The sequence below is a fragment of the Xenopus tropicalis genome, chromosome 6, assembly GCF_000004195.4.
Source record: "Xenopus tropicalis strain Nigerian chromosome 6, UCB_Xtro_10.0, whole genome shotgun sequence".
NCBI lineage: Eukaryota > Metazoa > Chordata > Amphibia > Anura > Pipidae > Xenopus > Xenopus tropicalis.
In genome coordinates this window covers 71,830,612-71,842,708 of record NC_030682.2, presented here as the reverse complement: position 1 = coordinate 71,842,708, position 12,097 = coordinate 71,830,612, and the positions used below count along the sequence as shown (strand labels likewise).

General features: G+C 41.2%; 1 protein-coding gene across 12 annotated transcripts in view; it reads left to right on the top strand.

Annotated features, from left to right (window-relative positions):
• The window catches only part of LOC100145148 (uncharacterized), a 118,125-nt gene that overhangs the window by 33,316 nt on the left and 72,712 nt on the right, over positions 1 to 12,097 (top strand).

The following is a 12,097-nucleotide window of genomic DNA, read 5'->3' as shown; positions in this document are numbered from 1 at the left end:
ACATACAGGAATTTAGGCAAATATACCATTTTACATAAGTGCACTGAATCCCATACGCTGAATGGAAGACCTTCCACTGTGTGGGACTCTTCAACAAATTTTGGTTTGTTAGCTGGAGTTTTATGACACTTTTTCTGGTCCTCCCTGAGAAATTTTTAGGGCATATTTGAATACAGTTGAAAGCAGAAGTTTGGGCACCCCTATTTGTAACTTATTTATTATGTTGGGTTGAAAAACCCAACATACTGTTCTTCGACTTTAGCTTATTCTTCCATTTTTTCCTACTTATTATTCTTAGCGCCCCCATTTTCTAAACGCTACTTCTCCTACAGTTTTAGGGGGTACAACAACCAAAGTCTTTACACTTCGTTGCCCTATAGTGGAGCAGGTTGCTTTTTTTTTTTCTAAGCAATCCCGCCCCCATCTTTGTGGCGCCGATCCGAACACCCCAATTTTCCCATTGACTTTGCCAGGGAAGATTTTCAAACTGCTGCCACACTAACATAACATTATAATGGTTTCACCCCGAATGAAACATTGACATTTGTTGGATGACCCCAAAGTGGGAGGAGCCAACAACAGCCAATCAAATTTCACCTATTGACTTTTATGGGGGAATTGAAACTGCTCCTAATCTTACAGCTTTGAGGCTACACTCCCCAGACTTGAATCACATATTCATGGGGTCAGCCTGAATGAAAATATGATGATTGTTGGATACCCAAAAGTGGGCGGAGCTGTGAATAGCCAATCATATTTTATCTATTGACTTGGTGAAAATTCAACATTCTCACAGTAATAACACCAGGGTCCCCACACTTTGCAGGGTGTTAGGTACCAGGTAACTGCAGTATAAGGTTAGAAAAAGTGGGTGGATCCACTAACAGCCAATCAGATTTCACCTATTGATTTTTATTGGTTTGATGCCAAAGTTCCCAAACTTTGCACAGTCAGTCACTGGGTGACTACGCATTCAAGTTTTTTTTTTTTGTTTTTTTTTTTTAAATTGGGCGGAGCCATCAACAGCCAATCAGATTTTACCATTTAACTTTCAGTGGGGAAATTCAACCTGCTAGCATTCTCACAGTATTAACACCAGGGTCCCCAAACTTTTCACAGATGATCAATAAGGTACTGCAGCTTTAGTTTTTAAAAGTGGGCGGAGCCACCAACAGCCAGATTTTACCTATTGAATTTTATTGGTTTGATGCCAGGGTTCCCAAACTTTGCACAGTCACTGGGTGACTTTATACTCGAGGTTAGAAAAAGTATGCGGGCCACCAAAAGGTTAGAAAAAGTGGGCGGGGCCACCAAAAGCCAATCACATTTCTTTCATACTTTTTAGTGGGGAATTTTTAACTGCTGCCATTCTCACATGTTTAATGTCAGGATCCCCAAACTTTGCTCAGTTTGTCACTGAGTGACTACATTCCAAGTTTAAAAAAAGTGGGCGGGGCCAGTCCAATTTCACCTATAGACTTCATATGTTTAAATTTAAACTGCTGCCATTCTTTAAATATTAATACTAAGGTCCCCAAATTTTGCAGAGCTCCTCACCAGGTAACTGTGGTTCAGAGAAAGATCAGATTTTAACTAGAAAGGGAAGTTTGAGAACAAACTTCATGTTGGGTTGAAAAACATGAAGTCACTGAATGGGCTCTGCCCACTTTCTTGGACCACAGTTATACAGTAAAAACCACTGTGCAAAGTTTGGGGATCCTGGTTTTAATAGTATCTGAATGGCAGAAACTTAAATTTCCCCACTGAAAGTCAACAACATCTGATTGGCGGTTGGTGGCTCCACCCCCTTTCTCTAACCTGGAACTGCAGTTACCCAGTGACTAACTCTGCGAAGTTTAGGGACCCTAGGATTAATAGTTAAAGAACGGCAGCAATTAAAATTTAAACCAATAAAAGTCAATAGGTGAATTGTGATTGGTGGTTCCGCCCACTTTTTCTAACCTTGAGTCGAAGTCACCCAGTGACAAACAGTGGGCACCCTGGCATAAATAGTTTGAGAATGACAGCATTTTAAACTTAAACCAATAAAATTCAATGGATGAAATCTGATTGGCTGTTAGTGGCCCAACCTACTTTTCCTATTTTTGAACTGCAGTGCCCCAGTGACCAACTTTGAAAATTTTGGGGACTCAGGCATTCATTGTGAGGCTGACAGCATTTTACACTTCACCATTGAAAGTAAATAGGTGAAATGTTATTGGCTGTTGGTGGCTCCGCCCACTTTTTTCTAACTTTGAATGGCAAATACCCAGTGACTAACTCTGGAAACTTTAACAACCCTGGAATTAATATTTAAATAATGGCATCAGTTTAAATATAAACCAATGAAATCTAATGGGTGGAAATGGATTGGCTGTTGGTGGCTCCTCCCACTTGTTTGGGAACCTTGACATAAATAGTGTGAGCAAAGCAACATTTTAAATATAAACCAAAAAAATTCAATAGGTGAAGTCTGATTGGCTGTTGGTGGCTCCACACACTTTTTAAAATCTAAAAATGCAGTTCTCTAGTGACCCTGGTGTTAATACTGTGAAAATGGCAGCAGGTTGAATTTCCCATTGAAAATCAATAGGTAAACTCTGATTGGCTGTTGTTGGCTCCACCCACTTTTTCTAACTCTGAACTGCAGTTACCAGGTGACTAGCTCTGCAAAGTTTGGAGACCTTAGTATTAATATTTAAAGAATGGACGCAGTTTAAATTTAAACATATGAAGTCTATAGGGGAAATCTAATTGGTTGTTGTTGGCCCCACCCACTTTTCTAAACTTGGAACATAGTCACCTAGTGACAAACTGTGCAAAGTTTGGGGACCCTGACATTAAACATGTGAGAATGGCAGCAGTTAAAATTTTCCCACTGAAAACAATGAAAGAAATGTGATTGGCTTTTGGCGGCCCCGCCCACTTTTTCTAACCTTGAGTACAAAGTCACGCAGTGACTGACTGTGCAAAGTTTGCGAACTCTGGCATCAAACCAATAAAATTCAATAGGTGAAATCTGATTGGCTGTTGGTGGCCCCGCCCACTTTTTCAAAACTAAAACTGTAGTCCTCTAGTGACCAACTGTGAAAAGTTTGGGGACCCTGGTGTTAATACTGTGAGAATGGCAGCAGGTTGAATTTCCCCATTTAGAGTCAATAGGTAAAATCTGATTGGCTGTTGGTGGCTCCACCCACTTTCCAAAACTAAAATTGCAGTCCTCTAGTGACCAACTGTGAAAAGTTTGGGGACCCTGGTATTAATTCTGTGAGAATGGCAGCAGATTGAATTTCCCCATTGAATGTCAATAGGTAAACTCTGATTGGCTGTTGGTGGCTCCACCCACTTTTTCTTACCTTGAACAAAAATACAAAAAAACCTTAAATGCGTAGTCACCCAGTGTCTGACTATGCAAAGTTTGGGAAGCCTGGCAACAAACCAATAAAAATCAATAGGTAAAATCTGATTGGTTGTTGGTGGCTCCGTCCACTTTTCAAAACTAAAATTGCAGTCCCCTAGTGACCAACTGTGAAAAGTTTGGGGACCCTGGTGTTAGTACTGTGAAAATGGCAGCAGGTTGGATTTCCCCATTGAAAGTCAATAGGTAAACTCCGATTGGCTGTTGGTGGCTCCGCCTACTTTCCAAAACTAAAATTGCAGTCCTCTAGTGACCAACTGTGAAAAGTTTGGGGACCCTGGTTTTAATTCTGTGAGAATGGCAGCAGATTGAATTTCCCCATTGAATGTCAATAGGTAAACTCTGATTGGCTGTTGGTGGCTCCACCCACTTTTTCTTACCTTGAACCACAGTTACCTGGTGCCTAACTCTTCAAAGTTTGGGGACCCAGTGTTATTACTGTGAGAATGGCAGCAGGTTGGATTTCTGCCAAGTCTTATTTCTGATTGGCTGTTCACATCTCCGCCCACTTTTTGGCATCCAACAATCATCATATTTTCATTCAGGCTGAGCCCATGACGGTGTGATTCAAGTTTGGGGAGTGTAGCCTCAAAGCTGTAAGTTTGGCAGCAGTTTCAATTTCCCCATAAAAGTCAATGGGTACAATATGATTGGCTGCTGTTGGCCCCTCCCACTTTGCGGGTTTTTGGTTTTTTTTTTTAAAAAAACCTGAGTGCGTAGTCACCCAGTGACTGACTGTGCAAAGTTTGGAAAATCTGGCATCAAACCAATAAAAATCAATAGGTGAAATTTGATTGGCTGTTTGCTCTGCCCACTTTTCAAAACTTAAACTGCAGTCCTCTAGTGACCAAGTGTAAAAAGTTTGGGGACCCCGACGCTATTACTGTGAGAATGGCAGCAGGTTGAATTTCTGCCAAATCAATAGGTAAAATCTGATTGGCAGTTCACAGCTCCGCCCACTTTGGGGCATCCAGTAATCATCATATTTTCATTCAGGCTGAGCCCATGTGATTCAAGTTTGGGGAGTGTAGCCTCATAGCTGTAAGATTGGCAGCAGTTTCAATTTCCCCATTAAAGTCAATGATTAAAATTTGATTGGCTGCTGTTGGCCCCTCCCACTTTGGGGTCATCCAACAAATGTTGCTGCTTCATTCGGGGTGACCCCATGATTATGTTATTCAAGATGGGGGGTGTAGCTTAAAAGCTGTAAGTGCGGCAGCAGTTTGAAAATCTTCCCTGTCAAAGTCAATGGGAAAATTGGGGGGTTCGGAGCGGCGCCACAAAAAGACGGGGGGCCGGATCGCTTAGTAAAGCACAAACAACCTGCTCCGCTATAGGGCGAAGATGTGTGGGGAGTTTGGGTATTGTACCCCTAAAACTGTAGGAGGAGTAGCGTTTAGAAAATGGGGGGCGCTAAGAAGAAGAAGTGGAAGAATAAGCTAAAGTCGAAGAACAGTATGCTGGGGTTTTCAACCCAACATAACTATTGATTTTCAATGCAGACATTCAACCTACTGCCATTCTCACAGTATTAACACCAGGGTCACTAGGGGACTGCATTTTTAGGTTTTAAAAAGTGGGTGGGGCCACCAACAGCCCAAATAGAAACAACAGCTCTGGCACTCAGGAGCTGCATACGGGACTAGCCCTTTAGATATCTTTATTACGGAAATGCAACGTTTCGGGGCAAAAGCGGACCCCTTTGTGGGCCACCAACAGCCAATCAGACTTTACCTATTGAATTGTTTTGGTTTAAATTTAAAATGCTGCCTTTCTTACAATATTTATGTCAGGGCTCCCAAACTTACTACATATTCAGGGTTAAAACAAGTGGACGGAGGCGCATGCGTGAGCCAAACAAGATGTTCGCACCTTGAGTTGGCTCTGCACCGCCCTTGCACTTAATAGCTAACGGTCGCAAAATATCCCCTTAGCCTGGCTGTTCCTGTCTATCCACGGCTTTGTTAACGACTGGGGACAGCATATGGCCTCTCAGAGATCCCGTCGCAACCGACATAAACGGACTAAAGCAGCTGCAACTCCACCCACGGGCAGTCGGCCGGTAACTGCGTACCTCAATAGGCCTGAAGCCTCAGCGTCATCTCCAGATCCCACACAGATGGCCTCGCAAGGCAGCCTATTTGATGATACATCGCGTAGTTCGCCTCTACAGGGAGAGCAGTCTGGGTCCTCGGATGAGGTACTATTAAGTAAATTTAAAATTATGCTGCAACAAGAGCTAGATGTAATAGCAACTAAGATATCTTCAGATCTTGCTAAACAAGTTGCGGATCTGGGCACACGTATAGCCGATACTGAAGCTAAAATAGATGATATTATAACGGTCATTGACTCTCATGAACAAGATATCAGTACACTCCAGGCCCAGCTAAAAGAGGCCATGGACAAAATCAAAGACGCAGACAACAGGTCTAGGCGCAATAATGGGAGAATTAGAGGCCTACCTGAAACCATTATAGATTTGCCAGCCATTATACAGAACCTGCTTCAGGCCCTGGTCCCCGAAATCCCCACGGCTAGATTGGAGATGGACAGGGTTCATCGCGCCTTGCGGCCTAGACGGCCAGACGACCCACCCAGGGACATTATATTACGTTTACACTTTCACCAGACCCAGGTGGCGGTCTTGATGGCGGCTGGGAAAGCTACCAATTTAGTTTTTCAGGATCATCCTTACCAAATCTATGCGGATCTATCTCCTTCTACACTACAAAAAAGAAGAGCTATAGGGCCGATCTGCAAGATACTTCAGCAGCAAAATATCCAATACCGTTGGCTTTTCCCATTTCGTTTGGCCTTTAACCACAACAACAGGCAGCACACAGTAGCTACCCTGGAGGAAGGCCAAGTTCTGCTCGCGAAATTGGGAATTATATCTCATGGCCCCCGAGACTCGCCATCTTCGACATCGCAACCACATCTGACTCCACTATGGAATAAAGTTAGATCCAGAGCTTTCAGACTGCGGTCATCCCAATCATCCTCCATTCCACCTTGATGGTTGCCGGTTCCAGATTGCACCAACCTTACTCCCATAAGCACAGTTAATTTTTATTTTTTATTCCCCCCCCTTTTTTTTTTTTTTTTTTTTTTTTTAAAGTTTCCCTTCCTTTTCGCATATGGATATATACAAAATTGAGGCCATGCCGGCCATACAAGTATTCTTGATCGGGACACTTACACAGGTACTTTTTGTCCATTAGACTTTGAAACACGACCACTACGTTACAGGTTCTATAGGAAATTATTACATATGGCCACGGTCCCCTTTTTCTTTTTTTTTTTTTCCCTGTGCATAAGCACTATTGGGGATATTGAGTTAGGCTACATAAGTGCAGGCCGGATCATGTGTCTCCCCCTATCCGGTACTCCAAAGTCTCCCCTGACAGGGGTTTCATAGGTTTTTACCGGGACTCACAATTGTATTATTCGTACCTATGGTACAATGTTTTATTTACGGTTATTTCGTTTTGTTTAGACGGGTTAAGCTAAGTTTTTATAGATGTATATATGTATGTAGGGTTGGCTGTGGGCAATTCATGGAGGCACTGACACCAACTTATCACCATGGCCTTTAAAATCCTTAGCTTAAATGTTCAAGGCTTTAATTCACCAATCAAAAGAACTAAGGCCTTTACCTTTTTCAATTCTTTACAAGCTGATGTTATATGCCTCCAGGAAACGCATTTTTCTCATACTTCATTCCCTAAGTACTTTCATAAGAAATTTTCGAGCTTCATACTCTCTACGAGTTCTACTAAAACTAAAGGGGTTGGTATATTTTTTCATACCGCTTTAGCGGTGACAATTGATAAAAGGCTTATAGATCCTGAAGGTCGCTACATAATTGCAAATGTTTGCATAGGAGACTCCCCGCTAACCATAGTAACTTACTATACCCCTAATATTGACCAGGTCAAATTTTTTTTTCTTTTGTTATAGTAACCAACAAGGCCCATTAATACTTTGTGGGGATTCCAATTTAGTTTGGAACGACAGACTTGACCGTTTGTCACTATCTGGTAAACAAACATCCCTTAGTGCCCTCAAGGCAACTCGGTCCTTTAGCGAGCTCCTTAATTCTTTCTCCTTAATAGATGCATGGAGGGAAAAAAATCCAGAGGTTAAACAATTTTCTCACTATTCTGCCCCCCATAAAGTTTCCTCAAGAATAGATCATATATTTCTTTCTCCCTCTCTCGTTCCATTGCTCTACTCTTCTAGAATGCTAAATATCAGTTGGTCAGATCACTGCCCCATTTTAACCTCGTTATCTCAACTTCATGAACGCCCAAGAGTTAGATTCTGGAGGCTAAATGAATCATTATTAAGCTTTCCTGAAATAACAGAAAATATCAAAAAGGGCCTGTCACAATATTTCTCCGAAAACTCCCAGTCTGGGCTCACGGCCTCAACACTGTGGGAAGCGCATAAACCAGTGATTAGGGGACAATTTATCCAAATTGGTTCCCAGCGGAAAAAGACGAGAGAAAAAGCAATTCAGCTTCTTTCTCAATCCTTAGACCAATTGGTTCTTAAGCAAATGGAAGATCCCCTGGTAGATTATCAGCCCCAAATATCTCAACTCCAAAAAGAATTAGACCTACTGTTGACAACAGCAGCCGAAAAGAAACTTAGATGGGCCAAACATAAACTATTTTACACCTTAGATAAACCGGGTAGGTCCTTAGCACGCAAACTAAATAATCATGATTCCTTTCCCTCCATCCACCGCATACAGACAGCTCAGGGCACCCAAACAGGGAACCCTCTTAAGATAGCAAATGAGTTTGCTTCATTTTACCAAAAATTGTATACCAATCCAGCGCCCATATCCCGTAACACATATGATAAATTTTTTCATGATCTTAACCTCCCCAAACTTTCTCAAGAACAATTGGCTTTAACTGAACAAGAGATCACAGCTGAAGAAGTAACTAATGCTATCAGGAATCTCAAATCAGGTACCGCTCCCGGTATAGATGGGTTACCCAATATATACTATAAAAAATTTACTAAGGAACTTACCCCACATCTTACTGCAATGTTAAATAGCCTTAAGTCTGGAGGCTCACTAAGACAGGAGTCCCCTCCAAGCTAAAATTTCAGCCATACCTAAATCTAACTCAGATCTATTGGATGTTAAGAATTATAGACCCATCTCAGTTTTGAACACAGATATTAAACTACTGGGCAAAATCATAGCGTACAGAATCAATACTTTCCTCCGGTCATTGATCCACAAAGATCAAGTGGGGTTCATACCGGGAAGACAGGCGTCTGATGCAATCAGACGACTTACTCTATTAACCCATTACACTACACAATCTACTGTGCCCTCCATGCTCCTTAAATTGGATATTAGGAAAGCCTTTGATTCCCTATCGTGGGACTATTTATACTACATGTTAAATAAATGGGGCTTTGGAACTAACTTGATCTTATGGGTTAAAGCGTTATATAGAGCCCCTACAGCACTGGTTAACATACTAGGCTTCTCTTCTCCCGCTTTCCCCATAGGCCGTGGGACCAGACAGGGATGCCCTCTCTCCCCAATATTGTTTGATCTAGCTATCGAGGCCCTAGCAGCAGCGATCAGAGCCAACCCAAATATTATGGGCCTTGAAGTAGGAGAAACCCACCACAAAGTTAGCCTTTTTGCAGACGACTTGACCCTGATTGTCTCTAGACTCCTTACCACACTTCCCAACCTATATAACATACTACAGAAATTCGGAACCATATCAGGTCTATATATCAATCATAACAAAACTGAAGCGCTCAATATTAATCTACCAGATCATGCAGTGAAGCTTTTAAAACTTAACTTTGACTTTCTTTGGCAGCCTCATTACATTTCTATACTAGGGGTAAAGTTAACCAAATCTTACGACTCCCTATATAAATTTAACTACCCGGCAATGTTCAAATCTCTAGTGTCTCTCTTGGAGAAGTGGAACTCTCACAATATCTCCTGGATAGGTCGTATAAACTCCATTAAAATTACACTACGGCCAAAGTTGCTTTATCTATTTCGCACCCTCCCTATCTCTATACAGAACACAGATCTGTTAAGATTTGAAGGTCAAATTATGAAGTTTATATGGAATAAGAAACCCCCAAGAGTTAATAAGAAGACACTCTATCGCCCTCGAATTAAAGGTGGTTTAGGCCTACCAAATTTATGATACTATTACAAAGCAGCGCAACTAGCCCAAATCCCCTTAAAGGAACTGTAACACCTTAAAATGAAAGTGTATAAAAGTAACTAAAATATAATGTGCTGCTGCCCTGCACTGGTAAAAGTTGTGTGTTTACTTCAGAAAGTCTACTATAATTTATATAAATAAGCTGCTATGTAGCCATGGAGGCAGCCATTCAAAGGAGAAAAGGCACAGGCACATAGCAGATAACCGATAAAACACTATTGTATTCTACAGAACTTATCTGTTATCTGCTATGTAACCTGTGCCTTTTCTCCTTTTTTCCAGCTTGAATGGCTGCCTCCGTGGCTACACAGCAGCTTATTATATAAATTATTGTAGTGTTACTGTAGCAAACACACCAGTTTTACCAGTGCAGGGCAACAGTGCATTTTATTTTTATTACTTTAAAGCTCTTTCATTTTTTGGTGTTACTGTTCCTTTAATGCATGCTCAAACGGATACACCCCATTGGGTTTCCCTAGAGTCCCATTTTTCCTATCCCCTTTCCCCAACGGGTTTGATATGGAGTCCAAAAGCAAGCAGGCCCCCTACATGTAGCCCCTGCCTTCGGGTGACCCTGAAAACCTGGGACTCGACAGTTCAAACTTTATCTCTTAGTTCACCCCATACCCCAGCCGCCCCAATCTTGGGCAACCCTAAGTTTATCCCAGGTCTTAACTACAAACGATATACATGGTGGACAGCTAACGAAAAATGGGCAATTGGTCATTTGTTAACCAGAACCGGTCCCTTTTTACTACAAACTTTCTTAGACACCTATAAGGTCCCCCTATCTGAATGGTTCCGCACGAGACAGGTTTTGCACTTTGTACAATCTCAATGGAGTTTATCTAACCAACATGACAAGTCAGAGACCTTTTTTGAGAAGTGGTGTCTAAAAAACCCTAAACATAGGAAATCTGTCTCCATGTTATACAGTGCCTTTTTCCCAGATGATAAAGCTACAAGTCTATCATACGTTACGGCATGGCAAACTGACTTACAAACCAGCCTGTCATTAGAAGACTGGGAATCTATATGGTTAACGGTTAAAAGTTTTTCACGCAATGTTTCTCTCCTGGAGGCTAATTATAAAGTGCTCTTTAGGTGGTACCTAGTCCCAGCTCGTATAGCTAAATTTTTGCCCACAGCCGACCCAAGATGTTTCCGGGGATGTGATCAAACAGGCTCGATGTTCCATATATGGTGGTCTTGCCCTAAAGCTCAGAGATTCTGGATAAGAGTTTTTACCATGGTCCATTCTATTTTTGGGACCTCGGTCCCTAAACACCCAACTATTGCCCTATTAAGTCACAAACCTGATGCTCTCACAGTAAAACAATTTCAACTTTTAACAGTTATCATGATGGTAGCCAAACGTATTATTGCAAAAGCGTGGAAAACGAAACAAATCCCGTTTGAAGCTCTCAAAAACAAAGTTGATGGTTTCATGGCCATGGAAAAAATGTCTAGTATTTTATCAGACTCGCATAAGCAATTTATTAAAATCTGGGAGCCATGGCTCGTGTATAGATATGGAGAAGCCTATCCTACATCTCTCCTATCTCTGTAACCTTAACATAAAATAACACTATCATAGATATCGCCCACAGACAACTAATGGTTTTTCTGTTTGGTCGGATCCCCGAGTAAAAATCGTAAAAGTCTTAAAGTCATAGCTACTTACCCCGTCTATTGTATATAGTTCTAGTTATTCAGTTTTTAAAGATAACAAAGTGAGGGATCCAGGGTGCCCCATAGAGAACCCCCTGGCCCCCGACGGAAAAATCCAGACTACTTATTAAACTATGTTTACTACCTGTATCTTATCATAATGCTTTGGTACACTATGATATTGTAACTATGCTTGTATATAAGGTGATATTTGGAAAGTAGCCTGTATGTTTTTTGCTTTTTCAAATAAAAAATATATTGAAATAAAAAAAAAAAACAACAAGTGGACGGAGACACCAACAGCCAATTCATGTCCGCCCATTAAATTTCATTAGTTTATATTTAAACTGATGCCATTATTTAAGTATTAATTCCAGGGTTGTTAAACTTTCCAGAGTTAGTCACTGCAGTTCCAGGTTAGAAAAAGTGGGCGGAGTCACCAACCGCCAATCAGATGTCTCTCGTTGACTTTCAGTAGGGAAAGTTGAATTGCTGCCATTCAGACACTATTAAAACCAGGTTCCCCAAACTTTGCACAGTGGTTTTTACTATATAACTGTGGTCCAAGGTTAGAAAAAGTGGGCAGAGCCAACAATAGATCAGATTTCATTCAGTGACTTCACGTTTTTCAACCCAACATGAAGTTTGTTCTCAAAATTTTCTTTCTAGTTTCATTTTATAAGTGAAAAGTAGTAAACTACTACTGCAGAAATCAGATTGTTAATTTATTTCACAAACTTTAACACAGAGAAAAAACAAACTAGTAATTCTGGCTGTG